Source organism: Lagenorhynchus albirostris, chromosome 9 (assembly GCF_949774975.1).
Source record: "Lagenorhynchus albirostris chromosome 9, mLagAlb1.1, whole genome shotgun sequence".
NCBI classification, from domain to species: domain Eukaryota; kingdom Metazoa; phylum Chordata; class Mammalia; order Artiodactyla; family Delphinidae; genus Lagenorhynchus; species Lagenorhynchus albirostris.
This window is the reverse complement of record NC_083103.1, coordinates 97,642,210-97,667,308: the sequence shown is the minus strand read 5'-3', so window position 1 is coordinate 97,667,308 and position 25,099 is coordinate 97,642,210. Positions and strand designations below refer to the sequence as shown.

General features: G+C 41.5%; 1 long non-coding RNA gene across 1 annotated transcript; it reads right to left on the bottom strand.

Annotated features, from left to right (window-relative positions):
* Positions 1 to 343: 343 nt before the first annotated feature.
* On the bottom strand, positions 344 to 24,636 carry LOC132525429 (uncharacterized). The gene is made up of 3 exons (XR_009542234.1): positions 24,416 to 24,636; positions 1,463 to 1,712; positions 344 to 1,379 (listed from the first exon to the last, which is right to left on the bottom strand). It is a non-coding gene; the product is annotated as an uncharacterized LOC132525429 (long non-coding RNA).
* Between the last annotated feature and the right edge of the window lie 463 nt (positions 24,637 to 25,099).

The following is a 25,099-nucleotide window of genomic DNA, read 5'->3' as shown; positions in this document are numbered from 1 at the left end:
GTGTCTTCAGGACAAAGGCTCCTCCTACTCTTTTGTTGACTCCTTTTTCCAATTTGCTGTTTCCCCCATGTTACCCAAGTAGCCCTGATCTTCCTCCACCACACCCCCTTTATCCCCTCAGCAGTCTTATCCTTACCCCTGGCTTTAACCATCACTGCTTCACATGACTCTCAAATCTATACTTTCTGTTTGGCCTCTCATCTGAGCATTCACCCCATATTCTTATTTACCTTCTAGACATTTCCACATGGATGTCTTAGCATCTCAGATCAGCATGATTAAAACCCAAATCATCACCAATTTCTGTGTATTTCTTTTTCTTAAATTTTTATTGGAGTATAGTTGATTTACAAGGTTGTGTTAGTTTCAGGTGTACAGCAAAGTGAATCAGTTATACATATACATATATCCACTCTTTTTTAGATTCTTTTCCCATGCAGGCCATTACAGAGTATTGAGTAGAGTTCCCTGTGCTATACAGTAGGTCCTCATTAGCTATCTACTTTACATGTAGTAGTGTGTATATGTCAATCCCACTCTCTGAATCAATCCGTCCCCCGCTTATGCCCTGGTAACCATAAGTTTGTTTTCTACCTCTGTGACTCAATTTCTGTTTTATAGATAAGTTCATTTGTACCCTATTTTTAGATTCCACATTATTATATGATATTGGTCTTTCTTGGTCTGACTTACTTCACTCAGTATGGCAGTCTCTAGGTCCATCCATGTTGCTGCAAATGGCACTATTTCTTTCTCTTTTTATGGCTGAGTAATATTCCATTGTATATATGAACCACACATCACCAATTTCTTATACCTGTACCTTATCCTGACTTCCCAATAAAGAATAAGACACATGGAAATAAAATTCAGGAACTTCCAAGTTCTGAGCAGTGAAGAGCTGGAGTTGGGGGGGTGGGAGGTATTGACAAAACTCTGCCAGTCCCCCTGTAGGGTATTTCGGGAGGATCTTTTCACTTGTGTCTTCACTCACTACCCATTCACTCACCCATTTATTCATTTATTTATTCATCCATCTATCCATCCCTCCCTTCCTTTCATCGTTCATCCAAAAAGCATTAATTATGTCCCTTTTATTTGTCAGGGACACAAACATAAATAAGACATAGTCTCTGACTTCAAGGAATTTCATAGGAAGAGACAAAAATTGCATAAAACTTTCCAGATGCTAATAGAAACATTGGAAATTTGGGACACCAAGTAGGAGATGGTCAGTATCATTGAAGGGAGATAAGTTCAGGACGTCTTCAAAAATAGGTGGCACGAGACACATCTTAAAAGATGAGCTGGTGCTCATCATGTGCACAGGCCCAAGATGCTGCATGAATAGGCACCAAGGTCTGAAACAGCACCGTGTCCTATAGGAGCAGAGGGTGGAAGACACTGTGGGTTGGAATTTAAGAGGTAGGCAAGGCCAGTTGGTGAAGATGCTTGTACTCACCATGCATAGGAGCATGAGTTTTATCCTGAAGTCCTCATGGAGTCACTGAAGAGCCTGAGTTGGGGGATTGCCAGCTGGGAAGGTGCAGTTTTGTCTTCTCCTTGGGCTCCTGCTACCAATTTTAGTATTTATTGCTCTGGCTTTAGCCTCTGACTGAGGAGAGAACAGCCTCCCCTTCTTGCTTCTCCTCCTCCAAACTCTTGAAACAGCTGCAATAGTTTCCAGTTTTCAAATAGAACTTTACTAAATGCTAAAGGGAAATAAAAGGAAATTGTTGCAGAAATGTCATCTGTAAAGCAGTAGTCTAGTTTCCTAAGTACAGATGTCTGAGTCAACCATTCTGCTAGAAAGAGCAAAGACATTTAGGTGGTTTCCAAATCTCTCTCTGCAGTTCATACTACTCTTGCCATCGGTGTTATTACTTCCACCACTGCCACCATTACTGCTGCTCCCATCACCGCCACATATATGTTAGCACTTCAGCAGCTCACATACATTATATATCTTATGCCAGTTGCTATGCTGGTTGCTTTATTGATAACGTCACCTTTAATCGCCATCAAAAATAAATGGATGAAATATTTGTCAATATCCCATTTTATTTATTTATTTTAACATCTTTATTGGAGTATAATTGCTTTACAATGGTGTGTTAGTTTCTGCTTTATAACAAAGTGAATCAACTATACATATACATATATCCCCATATCGCCTCCTTCTTGTGTCTCCCTCCCACCCTCCCTATCCCACCCCTCTAGGTGGTCACAAAGCACCGAGCTGATCTCCCTGTGCTATGTGGCTGCTTCCCACTAGCTATCTATTTTACATCTGGTAGTGTATATATGTCCATGCCACTCTCTCACTTCGTCCCAGCTTACCTTTCCCCCTCCCTGTGTCCTCAAGTCCATTCTCTACATCTGCATCTTTATATCTTTCCTGCCCCTAGGTTCTTCAGAACCTTTTTTTTTTTTTTAGATTCCATATATATGTGTTAGCATATGGTATTTGTTTTTCTCTTTCTGATTTACTTCACTCTGTATGACAGACTCTAGGTCCATCTACCTCACTACAAATAACTCAATTTCGTTTCTTTTTATGGCTGAGTAATATTCCATTGTATATATGTGCCACATCTTTATCCATTCATCTGTCGATGGACACTTAGAGAAATGGAAATAAAAACAAAAATAAACAAATGGGACCTAATGAAACTTAAAAGCTTTAGCACAGCAAAGGAAAACATAAACAAGACGAAAAGACAACCCTCAGAATGGGAGAAAATATTTGCAAATCAATCAACTGACAAAGGATTAATTCCAAAATTTACAAGCAGCTCATGCAGCTCAATATCAAAAAAGCAAACAACCCAATCCAAAAATGGGCAGAAGACCTATATAGACATTTCTCCAAAGAAGATATACAGATTGCCAACAAGCACATGAAAGGATGCTCAACATCACTAATCATTAGAGAAATGCAAATCAAAACTACAATGAGGTATCACCTCACACCAATCAGAATGGCCATCATCAAAACTCTACAAACAATAAATGCTGGAGAGGGTGTGGAGAAAAGGGAACCCTCTTGCACTGTTGGTGGGAATGTAAATTGATACAGCCACTATAGAGAACAGTATGGAGGTTCCTTAAAAAACTAAAAATAGAGCTATCATATGACCCAACAATCCCACTACTGGGCATATACCCTGAGAAAACCATAATTCAAAAAGAATCATGGGGCTTCCCTGGTGGCGCAGTGGTTGAGAGTCCGCCTGCCAATGCAGGGGACACGGGTTCGTGCCCCGGTCCGGGAAGATCCCACATGCCGTGAAGCGGCTGGGCCCGTGAGCCATGGCCGCTGAGCCTGCGCGTCCGGAGCCTGTGCTCCTCAATGGGAGAGGCCACAACAGTGAGAGGCCCGCGTATCACAAAAAAAAAAAAAAAAAAAAGAGAGAATCATGTACCACAATGTTCATTGCAGCTCTATTTACAATAGCCAGGACATGGAAATATCCCATTTTATAGGTAAGGAAACTAAAACTCAGTTGGAAGTAAAGGAGCATCTCCAAGATCACAAGCAAGTAAGTGATAGAACAAGTGGTCCGTATCAGCTGGTACCAGCAGGTTTGAGGAGTTTTTGCTCTCATGCTTGGCAGCCAGCGGCATTCATGCCAAGGTGCCTAGCTCACTGTGGCTCGCACTAAATACTTGCTGGACACACCCAGGCTCTTGTCCTTTCTGCTGCTAAGTGTCTTCTCTTCTCTTTAGCTCCTTTGCCCAATAGAGTAGTTGACTGGGATGGTAGAGTAACTGCTCTCATCAAAGCACTTGCCCAGAAGGAAGACTCTTGTCATTCTCCTACACAGAGCATTCTGTGGGGAAAGATGGGTGGGAAAAGTGTTGATCTGACACGTGGCCACTCATATGTGGCCCAAAGAAAGACTAATAGATGAGATTCAAATGTGTTTCACTCCTTGTCATTCTCTTGGATTAAGGTTTGTGGGGTAGAGGAAAGTAGTAAAAAGACAACTGCATCCATTTCTTGTGTGGTTTTGAGAGGATTCTTCATGCGTTGTTGGGGTTTTTTGGTTTTCCTTATTTCCAATAACTGAACCAACCAAATTGTCTTCAGATGTAAAATAAAATAATCTATCAGTTCTGGATTTAGTATAACACAATGCAAGGGATTTCCAGAAGCCACTGACTCTCTCCAGGATCCACTTTCAGAGGACCTGAAACTAGAGCCGAAGGCAGACTGTCTCTTTCCTCAGAAAACAAAGATTATGGTGACACTTCATTATCATCGTCAACGTGTATAAAGTCTGTGCCATGTTCTAGGCACATCTTTAAATATTTTAAACATCTCACAATAACCCTACAGTCTAGGAATTATCCTCATTTTTGAGTTGAATGCACTGAAATTTTGATAGTTGGGTAGCTCACTCAGTGTCACATGTTTAAGAGGCAGAGCTGAATTTCAGCTAGCTCACGCTAACTTCCATGCTTCGCATCAGCAAGTCAGTATATAGGGCTACATGACCCTTCCTTGATATCCAAGATCCCGGGATGCTGTTTCCCATCGCTACACCTGTATTTCCTCTTCCTCTCCTCTTTGTGGTTAAGTCCCCACCCACCACCTGCTGTGCCCTAGATTTAGACTCTGTCTGTGCCTGCTCATGTGACTTAGAATCTTCCACACAGACTTCAATCTATGGCCACCTCTATATCAATTATTCGTGCCTCTTGTTTGTCTTTCCAGTTTGACCTGAAATTAAAAACGTGGACTCCAGCCTAACACTCCGCATTCGTGAAGTCACGCAGCCTCTCTCTCTACACGCAGCTCCACGTTCTCCCGCAAGGACCCTGTCTTCTACTCTGTGCCCCCCACCATACCCACCTCGGAACCATTTCCTGTTTTCCTGCCTTATTCAGCAGCTACCCATCCTTGGCCCAAAGAGACTAATGAAATGGACAGTGTGGCAGTGTTAATGAGAAATAAAGAAAAAACCAGACGTGTTGAAGGAAAGTCCCAATGATAAAGAGCTGTCAGCAGTTTTGTTCCAGAGGGAATTACTTCACTTGTAAGCACCAGAGCCACTCAAGTTGGAGGTCTCTTTCCTGCTGTGTGTGTGTGTGTGCATAATTATTTATTTGAACATAGAAATGGAATCTTTAGAGAAGAAATTACAGTGCAGAACAGATAGCTATTCCTTCCTAAATTCGAATGGTATAGTGCAGCTATTGCAAATAGGCCCATTTTCCTAGATCATCTCAAGGTCCCGACTTTTCCTTGGTACTCAAGTGCAGGGCTGCTCAATGAAGATGAAGTATCCACCCAGTTCTTTGTCAAGGGAACAATTATTTATAGCCCTAAGAGTTTTCTGAAGCACAAGCAATAATAATGTTTTATATCATCATCACCACCATCACAGTATCATCTTCTTTGGCACTTTGCAGTGTGATCACAGAATGTTTCCACACCTAGTTTGTCCTCTGATCCTTATTAAAACCACCCTGCGAGTTAGGTATTGCTGACCCCGATTTTATATAAGGAAATGGAGTCTCAACGAGGACAAACTACAGAGAATGAAATCTGTGCTAATTCCCAGGCCTCCTGACTTCTAGGCTAGGCTTATTACATCATGTCTTATTGGGTAGTAGGGCTAAATGATACTTCCGGGGGCAGGCAATGTGGCAAAGGGGCTAAGACCAATAATTTTGGAGGTCGATTCCTTAGGGTTCAAATCTCAGCTTAGGTGCTTGCTGTTTGTGTGGCCTTGGACAAGTTACTTGAGATTCAGTTTCATCACCTGTAAAACGGAGCTAAAATGACTATTCACAATACTGAGGTGAAGGTTGAATAAAATCATGCCTGTAGGGGCTTCCCTGGTGGCGTAGTGGTTGAGAGTCCGCCTGCCGATGCAGGGGGATGCAGGGGACACGGGTTCGTGCCCTGGTCCGGGAGGATCCCACATGCCGCGGAGCGGCTGGGCCAGTGAGCCATGGCCTCTGAGCTTGCGCGTGCGGAGCCTGTGCTCCGCAACGGGAGAGGCCACAACCGTGAGAGGCCCGCGTACCGCAAAAAAAAGAAAAACAAAAAAAAACACAGCCATTAAAGTTAAGGGTTAAAATTATTTAAAAAAAAAAAATCATGCCTGTAGAGTACTCTGGCTCAGTACAATGCTTGACACGAAGCAGGTGCTTAATAAGTGGGAGTTTTGTTTTTTAACTACATGACGTCCACAGTCTACCGTCTTTCTATTCAGAAATATGAAAGCTCTGAAAAGCAAAATTTTCAAAAATAACTTATTTCACTGCAAAACTCAACCTAAACAGACCTTAAGTTAATCTTGTATTTTTTTATCTTTTAAAAATTGTTTTTTTACTTGGTTTATCCACCTTAGTGTGAATATGTATGCATTTTGGTGGAGAAATATTACTGTTTTTGCTGCCACAGACCCCCGGGTATATTACATAATATTCAATATCACCTCTTTTCTAAAATTTAAAACATTCTATATTCTGAAACATATACTCTGAAACATAACGTATATTCCATGAGGGTACTGGCAAATGACTGTGCGTCCACTCTTGCACGCTGGTGACACTGGCATTAGGAGAGGCTACTAGTATTTCTGTTATTCCTGATTCCTTCGGTATTTGTTTCTTTTACCAACGGGGGTTGGACTGTCTTGCCAGTCGGTATGGAGTTCTGAAGGCCTGGAGCTGGAATGGAGAAGACAAGCTGAAAGCATTAGCCACAGGGATGGTTAGACCAAGGTGGGTTAGAGAGAGGTGAGGCTCAAATGCCTGAGAAAGCAAGCAAGGATGCTGAGAGCAGGGGTCAGAAAAGGGAGCTGTACCAGCATAGGCCCCCGAGAAGCAGATGCCAAACAGAATTAAGCCTGCAAGAGATTTTTTGGAAGAAGCACCTGTACATGATAAGGCAGCACGAGTAAGCAGGGAAAGGGTTCAGATGGCGATGCTGGTCTGACACCTGTGAAAGGAGGGTGGGGTAGTGAGGCTCTCAGGTGGTAGCAGGGCACAGAGAACGCCTCAAGCGAGCTGATGGGAGACCTGACCACAGGCTCACTAGTGGAGAACTGCACTGGGCAGGAACAGCCCTTCTCTGTCACCTCCCGTGATCAGCCACTGGCTGGGAGCACCCCGTAGAGACTGTGGCCTTGGCACCAACACTGCAAAGGATCCAAAGGTGCAGCATCTGGAGGTTGTCAGGCAGATGCTGTCCTCACAGTGGTTCTCTTAAAGGCAGGTCTGAGCAGCATGTCACTGTGGCTGCCACAGAAGTCAGATTTTGTCAGAGAAGGCATCTGAGTCTGGCAGAAACTCAGAATCAGAGCAGATTAGAAACAAGCAAAGGGAATGGGAACATGTCATAACAATATTAAAATTCGAAAACAATTTCTAAAGACCTCAGAGGATATTCACAACATTACCATTCTGGCTAATGGGTTTATGCATCAGCTCACCTAGCTTGGGTGCCAGGGCAGAGTTCCTGAGGCATTAGGAATTGTGTTCAGTTCATCCCACCATACCCAGAAAAGAAAAATTATTGAGTCATCCACCTAATTTCCTGTGGTCAACTAGGGCAATCACCCCATAGTTCCTCCTTTCAGTCCTTCTTCAGAATGCCGCTCATGGAATTCCAACACAATGCCCTGCACACAGCAAACCCCCTGCAGGCATGGCCCAGCGTCTAGTACAGAGGCTGAAAATTGTTGCTTCCCAGGCCTGATAGCTCCATTCTAGGCAGAAGGCCGTCTTAGTCCCTATTTCTGCTTTGGGCTTTTCCAGCATTTTCTGACTTCAACAGAATGCTCATTTAAGAAGAGGTACTTCGGGGTCTTATTCTGAGCTGAAGATTTTGGAGCTAGCCATTACATAGGGCAAGGAAACCTGCTGGAGTTGGTAGACAATACAAGTCAAGGGACTGGAAATCTGAGTCAATAGGTGTTTTCTTCAGAGATCAGTACTAATATATTTAGTGCTATTGAGCATCATTAAATATGTATTGGTTCTTTTTATTCTCAGCTAAAAATCATTCTAAGTGTATTCTGCATGCAAAGGAGTATTTAGAGCTGATGCGTTAATGCCCTGTCTCCAAGCATGGGGTGTGTGCCCAAGCTCAAGTTCATTCACAGAATGAGGAGCCAGTGAGCTGTACCGAGCTGTCTTCATATGGCTCTTGCGCACCTCATCATGGAATTCTCTCCTGTTGACTGGGTAGTCACGTGCCCTTCTAATGCCAGTGGAAATTGAGAATATGCATTGAGTATGAGCTATGGTATCCTATAACCAAGAGTAGTATTTGGACACTGTCATTTTGAGACCAGAAGGACTTTGAGAAGTGAAATGCAGCATGCACTTCTACAGACAGCCGCATTTGGCTCTCCCTACAGCCCATGTCTGGCCCCCAGCTCCCTTTTCAGAGTAGCTCGGGTCTACTTGGGCTGAGGAAGAAAGAGATGACTTTTTAATTCCAGAAGCGAGGCCAAGTAATAAATGTATCTGTAAACTAAAGGAGGTGTATTCTATCATCTTTGAGATCTCTTTTAAGGCAAAAACCCTAAGAGACTCATAAGTAAAAATTTAGAGGGTAATTTATATTTAAAAAAAAAAAAGACCAAGTTCAAGTTGTTCAGCCCCTGCCTGGATTCCATCAGTGGGTTTACAGAAGTTTAAGCTCTACATACAGATGTAACCATTTGAGTTTCGATAGGAAAATTCTTTTCTGGTATAGAGTATATAATAACTTCTGTCCCTATAAGCAAAGGGAGGCATATGCCTATCAAGCCCTAGAAGATTTCATGATAAAGCATGAGATTTGGAGTCATAGACTTGCAATCACATTCTGCCTGCCCCACATCAGAGCTCTCTACCTTGCTGCATCTATAAAACAGATGCAATGAATATGGGCCTCTCATGACTGATGTGAAGCCTAAATGTGAGAACTGAAACAAACTGCTCGCTAACAGAATGTGATAGAAAAATGGCAGTTTCCCCCATACCCAAAGGTGAGAATCAGAATGGATTCTCTCATATTTGTGATTCTCCTTAATCAGGAGGATGAATGAATTGGGCTCTATGGGGTCACGGGAGACACGGTAAAACCAAAGTAGAAGAGATTGGAGTTCCCTAAGTGTGTGATGAAATCCCAGAGAATAACATGCTCAAAGGTGAAAATCAACACCACTCTTCTCCAGCGTGGCACACCTTTCTGAGAGAGAGAGCAGGCTATGCACACAGCAGGCAGAGAAACATTCTCCGCATACATCCGGCAGCTGCGCTAACACGTGGATCCCAGGACAGATTACATAATCCCAGAGCCAATAGTGAGCATCAGCTCTGAGAGATTTTCACATAAATAACAGTAAAGTTTAAGTATCATTATACTCTCTGTGGAAGAATATCTGTAAACCCACGTGACAGCATAGAAGGAGCTAAAATACAAGTTTTAAAACTGCATTATGTTAGTCATCTATTGCATGTCACAAGTTATTCCAAACTCAGAAGCTTAAAACAGTAGACATTCTCTCACAGTTGATGTAGTTCAGAAATCCAGGAGCAACTTAGCTGTGAGTCTCTTGTGAGCTGAAGTCCTGGTATTGGCTGGGGTCACAGTTAACTCTAAGCTCGAGTGGGGAAGGATCCACTTCTCACATCACTCACATGCTTGCTGGCAGCCCTCACAGTTCTCTGTAGGCTGCCCGAGTGTCCTCACACCATTGCTGCTCAGGACAGGGCAGCTGACTCCTCTCAGAACAAGTGACTCAAAGGGAGGGTTGGGGGTGTTTGGAAGTGCACCCAAGACAGAATCCACAATCTTTTTATAACCTAATATTAGAAGTGACATCTCATGATTTCTACTCTGTTTGACTCACCAGAAGTGAGTCACTAAGTGCAGCCTACACTCAGGGGGAGGGGAAGGAAGGTCGACCTCTTAAGCAAAAGAGAATCAAAGAAGGTATAAACACATCTTTAAAACCAGCTCACGCATTTAAAAGAAGAATTCAATTAAGAAATTGAATTGGTGGTCATGCAAAGATCTTGGATGGAAAGTAGACAATAAAATCTGAATGGATTCTGTTTTATCCGTTCCAAATAAGTTAGTGAGATCTCAGACTGTCTGGATGAGACTGCTGTGTGCATAGAACAGATTTCCTTTTCCCTCTGGGCACAGAGCTACAGGCTACGTTTCTTAACCCCCTTTATAGGTACTTGGGGCTGTGAGTCTGAGTTCTGGCCAATGAAATGTACAGAAGAGATATCCTCCCTTTCTAGGCCTGCCCCATAAAAAACTTCTTCCACACCCTTTTTTCTCTACTGAATGGAAGTGCTGCTTGGAGATGATTCAAGGACTTAGTAGAGGGTGGAGCCATAAGAGAAAGGAGCCCAGGTCCCTAAATGAGAGATTGGAAGTTTGCCTGACAAGCACATCTGATTTGAATCCACATGAGCAAAACTAAATTTTTATTTTTTAAACCTTTGGAGTTTGGAAGGTTATTTATTATAGCAGCTAGCATAACTTATTCTAACTCACTGTCGTTCAAGAGTGGTAGTTCAAAGGTAATAGATGAAATAATGTTGAGTCTATAAGATCTTCTGAACATGAATTAATACAATTATATTAATTGAAGGGCTTTTAAAAAAATTCAAGAATAAGTGTATAAAATGGTTATTTAAAACATCTGCTGTGCCCTATGACTGATAAATTGTTACTTTGATTCTTGGAATATAATCTGGGAAAAAGACCAGTAAATTTTGCTAATTATGATATGGAATCCATCATAGAGCATAAACTTATTAATCAATAAAACATATATAATCTACCTGGCTTTGGGGAAAATTGACTGGTAAACAACATAGTATAATGGATAAAGGTGTAGTCTTTGGAGTTACACAGATCTGGTATCCTTTCTGTAGCACCACTTTGAACTTATATAACCTTAAATTTCTTACTCAATTTATTTAAGTTTCCTAATCTATAAAATGAAGATGATGAGGATGATAATGATAATAATAATAACAGTTATATCATTTACATGATAAGATTGCAGTGAGAATTAACTGAGATCTCTGTATCTACATAGAAACTACACAATAAAGTGTTCAGAGAGTGTTAGCCATTATTATTATCATTGTTGCAATTTTATTATTTTGGGGAGGGAAATTAATACTTTGCTAGTCTCTTTTGCTCTTTGAGGAGAGATAAATAAGATTATGATTAAGATAGAAGTAGAGATTATAATTAATTGAAGAGTCAAAAAGACCTACTTTACTAAGGCTAATGGCAACAGTCTCCTACAGGTCATATGAGAAGATTTTACTGTGACAGGTGAATTTTGTAGGAAAGTATAAGAAACAATATCCCCAGAACATATTTGCCAGATACAAGAGTTTTTAGTCAACATCTAGGAAAGGGATAATCACTTAGATATCCCTATCACTTAGATTTTCCTCTGGAGACAGCTGCTGTCATGAAGTGAGAAGCTCAAACAATGTGGATAAGAAAGGTGAAGAGAAGCTCCAGGACCTGGTGAGGTGGCCTGGCTGCCACAGCTAGCCCCAGAAAGAGCAAGTGGTGGGTCTGTTGTATTCAGAGGGAATGGACAGCTCAGGTGTGTGTCATGCAGGTATCACACTGAGGAGAGGGAGTGGTCCATCTTAACAGGCAGGACAAGCTCGAGAAGAAATTGAGGTACTTCTCAAAGTTTTGTTGGCAATGTTATTGCAGGAGGTCAGTCCAACAGGCCAGGCCAATGCAGCAAGCTGTGAAGACCCAGGGGCTCTAGCCAAGCAGATGTGGTGTGAGGCATGGTCAGACTTTGAGCTGAGGTTGGAAGGGAAATTGAGGCAGAAGGACAGTTGTATAGTCTGGGCCAATGGGGATGACTGAGGCTGGGGAGTAGGGAGTGGATATTAAGAAATACTTTGGCTGCCTTGCCACACCAGGGGTCAGATCAAGTTGGCAAACATCCGTCAGAGCTGGGGATCTTGATTCACTTCCTTCAGAAGCCAGAATTCCCCAAGGCCTATAGGTAAGCCTCATCAAAAATAGATACAGCTAAGGAAAGCTAAGAAAGACTAGGATAAGGGAAATGGCCATACACTAACCGTTACCTGAAAAGCTCTAAACACACTGAAGAGGACACATCAAGAGCTACAATCCACAATGAAGAATTCTGCTGACTCTCGTGCACTAAATAATGCAGCTTCAAAATTCAGGAAGCAAAGTCCACAGAACTTACTAGAAACTTATCAGTAGAAAGGGACTTATTAGGCCTCTCTGAGTTAATGATAGATCAAGAGAGGATATTACAGACAACATTCTTTGATCAAAATGTAATAAAATTAAAACTAGGAAAAAAGAAACCTACCATCTAGGAAATTTAGAAACTTTAAATAATTCTTGAGTCAAGGAGGAAATCAAGGTAAGAATTGATACCTATGTAGAAAATAATAATACTAAACTCTATGTGATACAGTTAGAGCGAGGTTCAGTGAAATAGTCATGGTTTAATATTGTTTACATTAATAAAAGAAAGATTTTTAAAGATTGAATTAAGTATGAAACTCAAGAAGTCAGGGGAAATAAGTAATCCAGAAGAAAACAAAAATAAAAGCAGAAATTAAAAAGGAAAACCAGACAGGGTAGAATAAATAAATATACTCAAGACCTTTAACATACAGTATTTGTCTTTCTCTGTCTGGCATTTCACTAAACATATTACCCTGCAGGTCCATCCATGTTGTTGCAAATGGCAAAATTTCATTCTTGTTGATGGCTGAGTAATATTTCACATCTTCTTTATCCACTTGTCTGTTCATGGACACTTAGGTTGCTTCCATATCTTGGCTACTGTACATGATGTTGGTATGAACATTGGGGTGCATGTATCTTTCTGAAATAATAGGGGAAGGGGCAAGATAGGGGTAGGGGATTAAGAGGTATAAACTACTATGTATAAAATAAGATACAGGGATATATTGTACAGCACAGGGGACATGGCTAATATTTTTTAATAACTTTAAATGCAGTATAATCTATAAAAAAACATTGAATCACTATGTTGTACACCTGAAACTAATATAATATTGTAAACCAACTATATTTTAATTTTTCAAAAATAGACCTTTAAAAAAGTAAAATAAAATAGATAAAACATTAGCTAATCAAAGCACAGGTATATGAAAGAAGAAATAAGAAAAAAGAAATAACCACAAATAGAGAAGAAAATAATCTTTCAAAACGACTTTGCTTAGCTCTTTGCAGACAAATATGAACTAGTTGAAATGGATACTTTTCTGGGAAACCATAAATTGCAAGAACGAACCCCTGAAGAGGCCAAAAGTTTAAAACTACCAGTATTAATAAAATACAGACAAATTTGAAAGAACTTAGGCCTAGATATTTTCACAAGTGAATTCGACCAAACTGTTTTAAAAACAGACGGTTTCAGCGTTATTTAAAGCCTTGTGATTCAGTGATTGAGGACCAGCATATGGGCATCCCCTGGGAGCCAGTGAGACCTGCACTCTCAGGTTCCACTGCAAACCTGCTGAAGGAAAATGTGGTTTTAACAAGGTTCCTTGGAGATTGCATGCACGTTAAAGTTCGAGAAGACTGATTTATACCAAGGTTTGGCAAACTATGGTCCGTGGGCCAAATCCAACCCACCTCTTCATTTCATAAATAAAGTTTTATTGGAAGACAGTCACACACATTTGTATATGCTTTCCCACTACACTGGTAAGTTGAATATTTGGGGACTGAGACCGTCCAGCCCACAAAGCATAATATACTTATCGGGCCCTTTATGGAAAAAGTTTGCCTACGCTGATTTATACTGCTGCAGGACATAGAAAAAGTGAGAAAAGCTTCCACTTCTATGGATTACAGAAACATCAAGGAGGTCACAGTAACTTCAGGCTTAGCCACTATTTCACAAGCAATAGGTAGCAAAATAAGATCACTCTCACTTATGAATATTAATACAAAGATGCAACCCTGTTCAATACAATTCAGCCTAAAAATCATAAGATAATACTCTTAAGTATTGTAAAGGAAATTGACAAAGTTCAACATCATTATTGATTTTTAAAACACTTAATAAAATGGGAATAAATGAATTAGATTTCCTTAGCATAATAAAATTCATGAATTTAAAAATTTTTAAATTCATGAATTCATAAATCTGGCATCAGGCTTGATGGGGAAACAATAAAGTGATTTTTAAAAAATCACACCATTATCATTACCTGCAGACAATATTGCAATCCTTAAGTAACATAAAAGGATCAATTGAAAAAACTATGACAGTAAGACAGTTCGGGAAGATACATGTATTAGTTATCTCTTGCTGCTTGACAAATTACTGAATCACTTTGCTGTACACCTGAAACTAACACAACATTGTTAATCATCTGTGCTCCAATATAAAATAAAAAATGTTTTAAAGTCTCAGAATGGAGAAGTGTTACATCTAACTCCACTTTTTGGCATGGTAAATGAAATATAAATAAAATTTAAAGATTGACAAACCAGGGGAAAACATCCCCATATTCCAAAGGGCTTATCTCTTTAATACATACCGACTTCCTTGTTAAAAGTCCTATGACCAATAACCCAGAACAGTATTAGACTAAAGTCATGAACTGACAATCCACAGAAATATAAATAGTGTTTAAACACATGAGAAATGCAAGTAGAAACCAGGAAAGAATATGTTTGCCAATTAGACTGTCAAAGATGAAAAGGCTGGTGAGAATGCGAGGAAGGAGTCGGTCTTGTGTGTTTGCCCAAATTGTATGGGAGGGTTTGTTGTCAGATTGTCTACAGAGGGGCGTCTGTAATGATCTATCAAAATGTAAACAGTCCACATCCTTTGACCTAGAAATTCCACCTCTATAAATTTTTCCTGGTGATATACTTGCACATGTGTGAAATGATTTATTACATTGTTTGTAATTGCAAAAAAATGGGAACGAATTAAATATTCCTTGATAGGGGCTTGGTAAAATAAAATATGATACATTCATGGAAGTGAATACTAGGTAGTGGTTTTAAAGTGGGGTCATCTCTTTGTGTATATTGAAGAAAGATCCGTAAGACAAATTGCAGAGCAAAAAGTGATGTGTGGAATAGTGTGTATGCATCCATTTGCAGAGGGGAAAAAAGAATAGTGTACATACATGCTTATTTATGCATAGAAAATTCCTGAAAGGAGAGGAATGGAACTAAGAACAGTGACTGCCTCCAGTAGTGTCCTGGTAGTATGAAAGAACCTTGAATTATATATATAAACAAACAAACAAACAAAAATAAACAATAACAAACTCTGAAACTAAGAAGCTAAGATACCTGATCTAACTTAGCACCGAGGTATAAATGGTAAAATCCTCAGTGCTGGCCATTTGAAAATAGAGACATGTTGCTGATGTGCAATTCTGGACCTAATTACTTTCTTGCTAACCACTGAACATTTCTCCCCAAAGGTCCTGCTACACAGCCAGTCAGAGAGAGAGGGAGAGGGAGAGAGAGAAATGTGGCTTGTTATCAACAGCCCCCCAAATCCAGTCAGCATCCTAGAACCGCTTACCTTGGGCTTCCTGAGTCATTTCTAATGAGAGATGATGATAGCAAGGTGGGAGGTCTCAGGTGGGTGTCAGAAAGGATGCCAAAATGTAGGCCAGGTCAATTTTGATTCATTGCACATCAAATTTTTCACTCTTCCTTCCTTTGTACATTTATAGCTATTAGTGAGGAATTTGGGAGCACTGCAGATACAAGCCAGTCAGAAAAATTGGCTTCAGATCCCTCGTGTATGCATTCTGGACCTGGAGCTCTAGATGGAGAGAAACAGAGGCCATCCTCCAGGAGATGCTATGGGACATGTCTGCTCTCAGGGATACAGGGGCACACACTCTGGGAGCAGAGCAGGGGTCGAGGGTGGGGAGGGAAGACAGAGCAATCCTTACCAAAATACATAAACATAAAATTTGCCCATATGTTTACTGCCTAGTGAGGGAAGTGTAAAGTGAATAAAGCTGGGGGAGGCTCATTAGCAAATTTTTGTGGCTCTGGAAACACAAGGGAAAATATGTGATTTATTATATAGTCAGTAGAAATGTTGAACATGGAACTTCTCTTGAGTACTTACAATAGGCCTGTCACTGTTGTAGGTCTTAGGGATACGTCAGAACAAAATGCAGCCCTGCCCCTCATGCTGATTACATTCTAGCGGCCAGGGCAAGGGGCTGGATACGGGAGATGATGCATAAATAAGTAAACACACCTATGAGATAATATTAGGTAATGAACAATCTAAGGGTCAATTTGCAACAGTAAGGGAAGAGAAAGACAAGGGGTAGTAAGAGAGTATTTTAGATAAGTGGTCAGCGCAGCCTCTCTGATAAGGTGTCTGATAAAGTGACATTTGATTAGAGACCTGAGGAAAGTTAAGCAGCAAGCCGTGAGGATATACAGGGGAAGTGCAAAGGCCCTGAGGCTGAAGCATGACTTTCCCCACACAGGTAAAGTATTCAGAAAATAATGTTAAGAAACAATTGAAACAAAAACATACCTTCCCTATGATTATGTATGCATAGAGATATATATCAGGAAAGACTATTAAAAAATATAAATCCTTATAGTGCTTCAGTGAAGGGATAAAGACTGTTTCTCAGGGCAGGCAGTATCTTCGAATTCCTTGTGTCTGATCCAGCCATGCTTGGTATATGTAGAATTTTGGTATCTGTAGAAACAATATCTGATGACTAAATGAATGATTTTCTTTGAGAATATTTTATTTATCATTTAAAAAAAGAAAACAAAATGGCTGTCTTTGAAAAATCAAGCTTGTAATAGCACATTGCATCATAGGGTTTCTCAGAAAGACCTGACTTTAGCTCTGGGCCAGCCCAGGATGTAATTGGGGAAGGGGACAGAAAGCTAAATTTTACTGATTACCTAACAACTGCTATATATTTGTACGTGTATTATCGTGGGCAAACCTCAGAACACCCCAAGGACAAAGGTACAGTTGTTCCCATCTTGCAGTTTAAAACAATGAGGCCAGGGAGCCCAGAAATTCAGTTTCTAGCTCATGGACAGAAGGCCCGTAAATGGTAGAGCTGAACAGCAGACCTTCTGCCTCCAAGTTCAGACCTCTGATGACCACAGCTATGGCGGTCCGGGGAAGGGGTCTACTCTAGACCTCCTCCCTCATGCCCAGTGGTTTTGAGTACCACTTCCTGGTCCCCAGTATTCTCCATGCTCCTTGATTTTCTCAAACCATCCCGGTGAGGTACTTCTTAGGAGCTGTTCCCTCTGCCATGCCCATGTCTGATCTTTGTGTCCAAAGCTCACCGTTTCGCTCTTACTAGTGGTGTGACTCTGGGCAGGTCATTTCACCTCTTTGAGTCTTATTTTTGTCATGTTTTAATGGAGATAACTATGTGTTGGAATTGTGGTGCAGAGTCAATGAAATCATTCAGTCAAAGTCTCTGGACCAGTGTCTATATATGGCAGATACTCAATAAATACTGGGTGAGTCTATTTGTGACCATCTTGGGTCTGGGTCCAGCTAATGATTGACTGACCTGATGAGTGAATCCTGGGTTAGTTGCCAATGATGATAACAGCATAAAATAGTGTGCCTCCCCAATAACATTTTCAATTTAACATAAATTAATTGCTGATGGTGTGAAGGCCAATCACAGTTGCCAGAGAAGACCTCATTGACTTTCCTTACCTTGTCATTCAGTGGGAAAGCAGCACATTTGTTCAGAATTCATTAGGCCATGACTTAGGCTCAGAGTAAATTTAACACGTAGGTTGACTGTCATAAATTGAATGAAAACCTCCTGCTAAGACACCAGTCTGCACATGTAGCCCTCAAATGTAAGGTTCAGGAAAAAAAAGAAACCCTTTAGAACAGTCTAGAAATAACTCTAGTGAGCCCTGTTTTCTGAAATCTAGGATTTATCTTTTTATATAATAATTTTATTTTCTTAATCACCTTGACTGACAGCAGGAGAAGGAGATACATAGACAGTCTAACAGGTGAGTGTCACAGTTTGCTAGGGCTGCCACAACAGAGTTCCAGAAACTGGAGGACTTAACGAGAGATTTATGATCTCACAGCTCTAGAGGTTAGACGTCCAAATGCAAGGTATCAGCAGGACCACACTTTCTCTGAAATTTGTAGGGGACACTCCTTCCTTGCCTCTCCCGGTTCCTGGTGTTTGTCTGCAATCCTTGGCTTGCGGATACCTCAGTGTTGTCACATCTTCTCCCTGGGTGTCTCTTCTCTTTTGAAGGACACCAGCCATATTGGATAAAGGGCCCACTCTACTCCAGTCTGACTTCACCCTAACTAATTAGATCTGCAGCAGCCCTGTTTCCAAATAAGGTCACATTCTGCAGTATGGGGGACATATCTTTTTGAGGGACATAATTCAGTCCATAACAGTGGGTCACTAGCCTTCCTTGAAGTATACAGGGATACAGGGCTGGAGAGCCAGGCAGGTGATTTTAGTTGCACACTTTTCTAACCACACTTTTTTCTCCCACTTCAGAAAGCATCCTAGAAAGGATGTGAGGGACTACACCTCATATCCTAGAGCCTGTGATGACATGAGAAGGGTAGAGGTCACCTCTCCCCTCTTTCTCACTGTAGGAGGCTTGCTTCTGCAGATGTCACAAGTCTCAAGCAGGGCTACCCCATTCAGTTGACGTGGAGCTACAGATATATAACTTTGGGAGCCAAAGTGAATGGCCCTTTTCTGTCTCCATTTTAATAGCCAGATTTTTATTTCAATCCTATGTGTGAGACAAACGTATTAAGTGTGCTTAGCACTGCTGATACTACTTTTATTAGGTTGAATCATATAAAGTTTCCTTTTTTATAGACAAAAAATGGTCAAGTATTGGCACTCTCACATGGTTCGACCTATGTATTCTGTTAGATGCTGTCATGGATGAGCCCTACTTGGCCCTAATTATTGAAATTGATCCCAAGCCTTTGAACTTTATACTGGGCCCAATCCTACCCTCATGTCCTACAAGGGAACCACTGAAGATGTGTGCGCCCTCCCATGCCCAGCAACCCTGTGAGAGGCACACGCTCAGAAAAGAAGCAAGGATTTGGAGTTTCAGAAAGATCTGGATTCAAATTATTCCTGTTAGTTCTAGGATTTGACTTTAGAGGCCCGTTATGTAGGTTTCTTAGTGTCTCAGAAACCTTATTTGTGAAATGGGTATAAAACCTTGTAGGACTGTGAGGATTACATTTAAATGTATTTAATATATATACTACGAACACATAGTAGATGTTCAACAAATTTTGATTCCCTATACTCATGACCTCCATAACCTCTACTATAGCCCCTCATAATCCCAGGAACTGCTCAGAGACAAGCAGAAGCACTGGGAAAATCTGCAGGCCTAATTAGGATAACTAAGGATTACACAGTAATGGGACAAATAGACTACTTGGCATGTACCCTGTTCTTCTGGATCCTACAGCAGATAACGGTCTCAGAAAATACACCTTGAAACCCAGTTTCTGAAAGACATCGTCATTATGTAGTCTCTTCTCATCTCACAATGAGTAAACTCCATTTGAATTGCATACATGATGTGCCTGTGTTTACACCAAATGTCATTTTCCAGCATAGTAGTTCTCAACCTTTTTTCCATTGGGACACACATGACATCGACATATATTAGCATATATGGCACTCTCTTTGGGGGCTATTCAGAGATTCTCTAATTCCCTATAACCACACTTTTCTCTTCCATTTCAGAAAGCATACTAGAAGGGACATGATGAGGCGGCATTTTAGAGATAACCTCCTTAGATATTTTCCAATTAAATTTCCTACAAACTTGAGCAAATTATCCACAAGTGCTATGCTTATAACCCACCTGAAACTCGTGTGTGGTACAATACTGAGGTTGAGAGTCAGTCTTCTAAGAGATGCTATTATCATGACCATTCAGAATGGTTCAAACACGCCGAAGCCACTAGACAATTTAGATCCCGGGAGACAGTTGCAGTCTCCTACATCTCATTTAGATACTTCTAGGTGCTCTGACCGTGAACACACGGAGTCAGGATAATTGCACACACTGAACAAATGGATCTTTTTCAATGACAGTGTGTTGGCACAAGTGGTACTCCTGCCTCTGTGTTACGGAGGCAAAGCAATGAGGTAGAAATAAAACCACCCCAGGCTCCTTGACTTCCAGCATATCCTATATATGCAGTATTGCTACTGATATGATCAATGATATCTAACCACCAGAAGCAGTCTGCCCCATCTTTTGGCACTTAAGCATTCTGTTCAGCTAATCTACTCTCCCCTTTGGTCAAAGCCATTTATTACCAATTGTAAGTAATGTGACTATGGGGGATGCTACCTGGGGCCACTGGAAGCTGCCATGGTTTACAGCCCTTGGAACAGACTCAGACTTTGTAAGTTGAAAAATAAAAACAAAAAACACTACAACTCTTTAAGCCAAACCCAAACCCACACCTTTTACAACTGAAATTATAATAAATCACACATCCTAAATCTTCCTGGAAGCAGGACTCAGGAAAGATTTCCCCTCTCTCTCTGCCAAAGAGCTCCTTAGTAAGGGAGATAGATCAAGAAGAAGCACAATGGTGTTTCAGCTGTGCTCGGGGCTAAGATAGGTAGTCTAAGATTGGGTCAGTTCTTAAGACATGGAGGCTGGGAATCGGGATAAGGATAGATAGAACAAAAGGGAAAGGGAAATGGGAGCATGTTACTTCCTAGCTTTAACCATCAGTGGCTCCCAGTCACCTCTAAGATACATCCACGCACTGAGCATGATGTATATACAAGGCCCTCCACGTTCTACCCACGCCTGACGTGTCCCTCTATGACAGCGCTCACCTCTCTGTGTTGCAACTATTTGTTCACTTTCCCTATTAGACTGTGAGACCCTTGAGGTAGGGATCTTGATTTAGTAAACTTTAACCCTTAGTACCTAGCCAGAAGCCCAGTAGGTGCCTAATCAATGCTGAATAAATGAGGAAATTGACCCTGGACTAAAGCTGTACATAAGCTAAAAGGGCCACAAGTCGAGAGACATGAACCTCAGATTTTGCATCGTCTGAAGAACTCATGGGCACGTCCTTCTCTTCTGCCGGGCACCATCAGCTATTTCAGGGAAGGCTGTTATAAAATGTGACCATGAGATAATGTTTTACTCTCTTCCCCACAAAGTATCACGATCTGCGATCCCTTCTGAGTCCTCTTCTTGGGAGGCTACATGTATATTTTTAAATGGCTGCATTTGCTCCAGACGCTTCTTGGCCTCTTTTGGAATTGTGGTCAGATTCAGTTTAGATGCCATACACGAAAACCAATCTAATTCCTTTATAGGCACGTTATTTCCAAAACAATGTTCTCCCAGCTTGATTGCCCACGATATTCACGGGACACAGCTTCAGGGCAACTTTTTTAGTAGCTTCCCACAACAGATCCACCCTCTGAAGATGAAGATGTGCTACATTTGAAGATATTTAAGAGACAGCCCCGAGAGTGTCCACACACGATTCTAAAGAAGAGTTCCCAAAATGCCTTGAGCAATTTCTCATTATCTTGGAAATAAACATACAGCTATCAAGGAGAGTACTTGGAAGGCAATAAGGATTGTCTATTCTAATGTGCGCCATGAAAATACGCAGAACTTATTGAGCGTTTATTATGACTGAGCAATGCATGTGTGTGTGTGTGTGTGTGTGTGTGTGTACGTGTGTGTTCTCATTGAATCCTCCCAACAACGATATGAAACGAACAACAGCAACAGCGATAGCTAGCATTTATTGAGCTCTTACTATGGGTCAGGCACTGGAGCTAAGGGTTCTTTCACTTTAATCCCCATTTTATAGACAAGACAACGTAGGTTTAGAGAGAAGTGACCTTCCTAAAGGTCACGAAGCCAGTAGAGAAAACCTGAGATTCATGTACAAATTTGTCTGACTTGTTCTTAATTACTCGGATACGTGCTGTGTTATAAGCTCTGCTCTTAACCACTGTGACATGGCCTCTGCATTTTTATTAAAATATTAGGGATGCATGTAATATATAGCTTCATCCTAACTCATACTTCTTTTTAATCAAAATGTTGCCTAGTTCAGGGCTCAGTAAATACTGGTTGAATGAATAAACCTATGTCAGTGGCGGTGATCCAACCAAGACCAGGCAGAAGGGCAAAAAGAACAATAGGCCAAAGTGATACAAGATGGTCCAGCTCATCTCATCCCCAAACTAAAGCCACGCTCATAGCAAAGAGCAGTGGGAGTCAGAGAAAGTGCCTGGATGGCTTCCTGCCAGCTGCAGCAGGCTTTGTAATTGTTTGCTATTTCATTCCCAGTAAGCCCCTGTAGGGCCCTGGTCCTCAGTCCCCTCATCCAAACATTGGGAATGGGTACATTCACCGCTCTTCTTCAGCCTTCCCCTATGCGTATTTATAAAGGACTCTAGAATCCTGGTATCCCATAAAAATGCAAAGTATGATTATTATTAATGATACAGTTAGCAAGAAGGACATTTGTTATTTCTACTCAATTGGTTTCCCCCGGGAGCAGAAACAGTTTTTTTTTTTGACATAGTATTAATGTGCCATCTTTGCAACTTCGATCATCTGTCATTTGCTTTTGGAGAAAGTTGTGCCACTGTTTCAGGCAGCACCCTGCCTTTTCCTCTGCAACGTGGACACTATCTGAGCACAAGCTGCTTCATGGTTTAGATGAAACTAGGGATCTTTATTTGATTTCTGGTATCAGGAAACCATTTATTAGGATCAAGGCAGTTAGGCTACGAGACTTCCTTTCTTGCCTGAGTAGTCACTAGTTGAGCAGGCAGCCTGGGCTCATAAATCTAGTTTTATTTCCCCATCTATTCACCTGGAACTAAGTGATTTTTTTTTTTTTTTTAAGGCAAAGGGGGAACACATTTCCTTATGTAAGCACTCTTCCTCCGGCTCGTAATCACCATTGTTTCTTAGACAAGCTAGTGAGCAGCTGAAGCAGGGAGCCATTTCTATCCCATGCATCACACTTGTGTTTTCAGAGTTTACAGAAAAACACTGCAACCAATTTGGGATTTCCCTGTAATGATCCACTTCCTCGAAATAAATCAAAATGGATTCAAATGTGCATTTCAGAGACAAAAGGGCTTTCTGCAAATATGTCTTTTCCTAGGCCCTTCAGAAACTACCTTGCCTCTCTTTCGGGCCTCCATCCCCCTCTCCCACCCTCCCGCAAGCCCCTCACCCCGCCTTCCCCTCCTTCTTAAGAAGACTTTCCCAGGTCCCTCTTGGCTGTGGTTGAACGACGTTGGCTCCTGTCCACGCTGCAACAAAGACCTGGCATTCCAGCTGTCTGAGTCTAATCTCCAGTGTCAGCTCTCGTTAATGTGTGAGCGTGAAATCAGAGGGGGCAGAGCTGCACGGAATATTAAAACCATGATCAGAATTCCACTGAAATGCTGAGAGTCTGCAAGCACCATTAGAGGAGGCTGTCAAATCAAGGCTTCGCATTAAATAAAAGAAAAGATTTCTATCAGAGGAAAGTACAATCAGTGAATCGCTGAGCTAAATTAGCATTTTTTCAATTGGAGATCGAAGTTGATTTATTGTTCTACATGACATTAATGTAACTATGTGCTTGACCTGCTAAGGCAGCTACTTTTTCATTTAAATGGTTTCTTTCCTTCCCGGTGCAAAGGCTGCAATCATATTTCAACTTTGCAGAGTGATCAGAAACATCGTGGAATGCTGCAGAAATGTCTTAGGGCGGCCTTGCCTCCCCTCCCCTCTCCTTCCTTTCCGTTTTCCAACCCTAGCGCCTTCCTCCTCCCCTCCCCTTCCCCCCTTAACCTCATGGCTGGTGGTCAAGGTCACAGAGGAAGAGTAATCTCAAAGCCACCAACTTCAAAGCTGCCATCAAAGAAGCCCCTACGTAGCCACTGAATTAAAAGGGAATGGGGGAGGGAGGGCTCTGGGCACTGGCGTTCATATCTGCAAGAAAGGGCCCCTTAACTGCCCCGTTGGTACAGCCCAACCTGGGGCGCCCTACATCCAGTTCTTCCCTGCCAGCCTCTCAATACGGGTCTCTTCTCATCCTCCCCAGTCCCCCTCCCCACACACACATCGCCTGAAAATAATATACATTTCCAATTAGCAGAGCACATTGTAGTCATGTTCTCTTTTACTGCCCTAACTATCTTCCTTTTGCTAAAAAGCTGGGCCGTCATTAATGAAATCCTGCAGTTCTGTTAATCCGAGATACAATGCTCCTTTTCTCTCTCAGCCTCTCCCAAACATAAAAAACTACAGTTACTTCAGCTCGCCTCTTCTGTTTAGATTTCTTGTCATTTGTCTTTCATTACATACCTGATGTAGCACAGTAGCGGTCGAAGTTCCTGGATATAGAGGGAAAGGACGCAATTATGTTCCTTTTCCAATGCGCTGTTTGCAAAGGCAGCTGGCATTTTCTGGTTCTTTTTTTTTTTTTTTCTTTCTAAAGCGCACTGATTTTAATCTCTGGAAGTTGATGAATATGTTTTAGGGTACTTTCGGGGCCCTAACATTTAGCAAGCTTGTTAGATTTTAAACTAGCTGGGAGCCCTGGAAGAACCCTGATAAATGAGATTTCAGTATTTATCTGCAATGCCTCTTATGAATTACTTCATTGTATCCCACAGTGAGAAAAAGGCAGGCCTTGGAGGTGGGTGGTGAGGCTGGCATTTGCCACCCTTTACCAATAGAAATACTAACTTTTAAAGCAAAACAGACATTGGACCAATAGCTACTGTTTATATTTTATCTTTCTTCCCCCGACCACCAAACATCCACCTTCTGAAGTGATAAATGGAGTCAAGTTCTATATTTGGGGGAGGCATGAGGGCATTGTCAGCCCCGTAGATCTGCAGGACCTTAGGGTATCAGGCAAAGGAATAGAATAGTCACCGCACACAGGGCTGGCTGTGGCCAGATGAGGTAGAGCGTAGCTGCCACTCTCCAGCCCTCTGGCCTCTGACGCAGATGGAGTCACTCCAAGGGTCAAACGCATAGAGA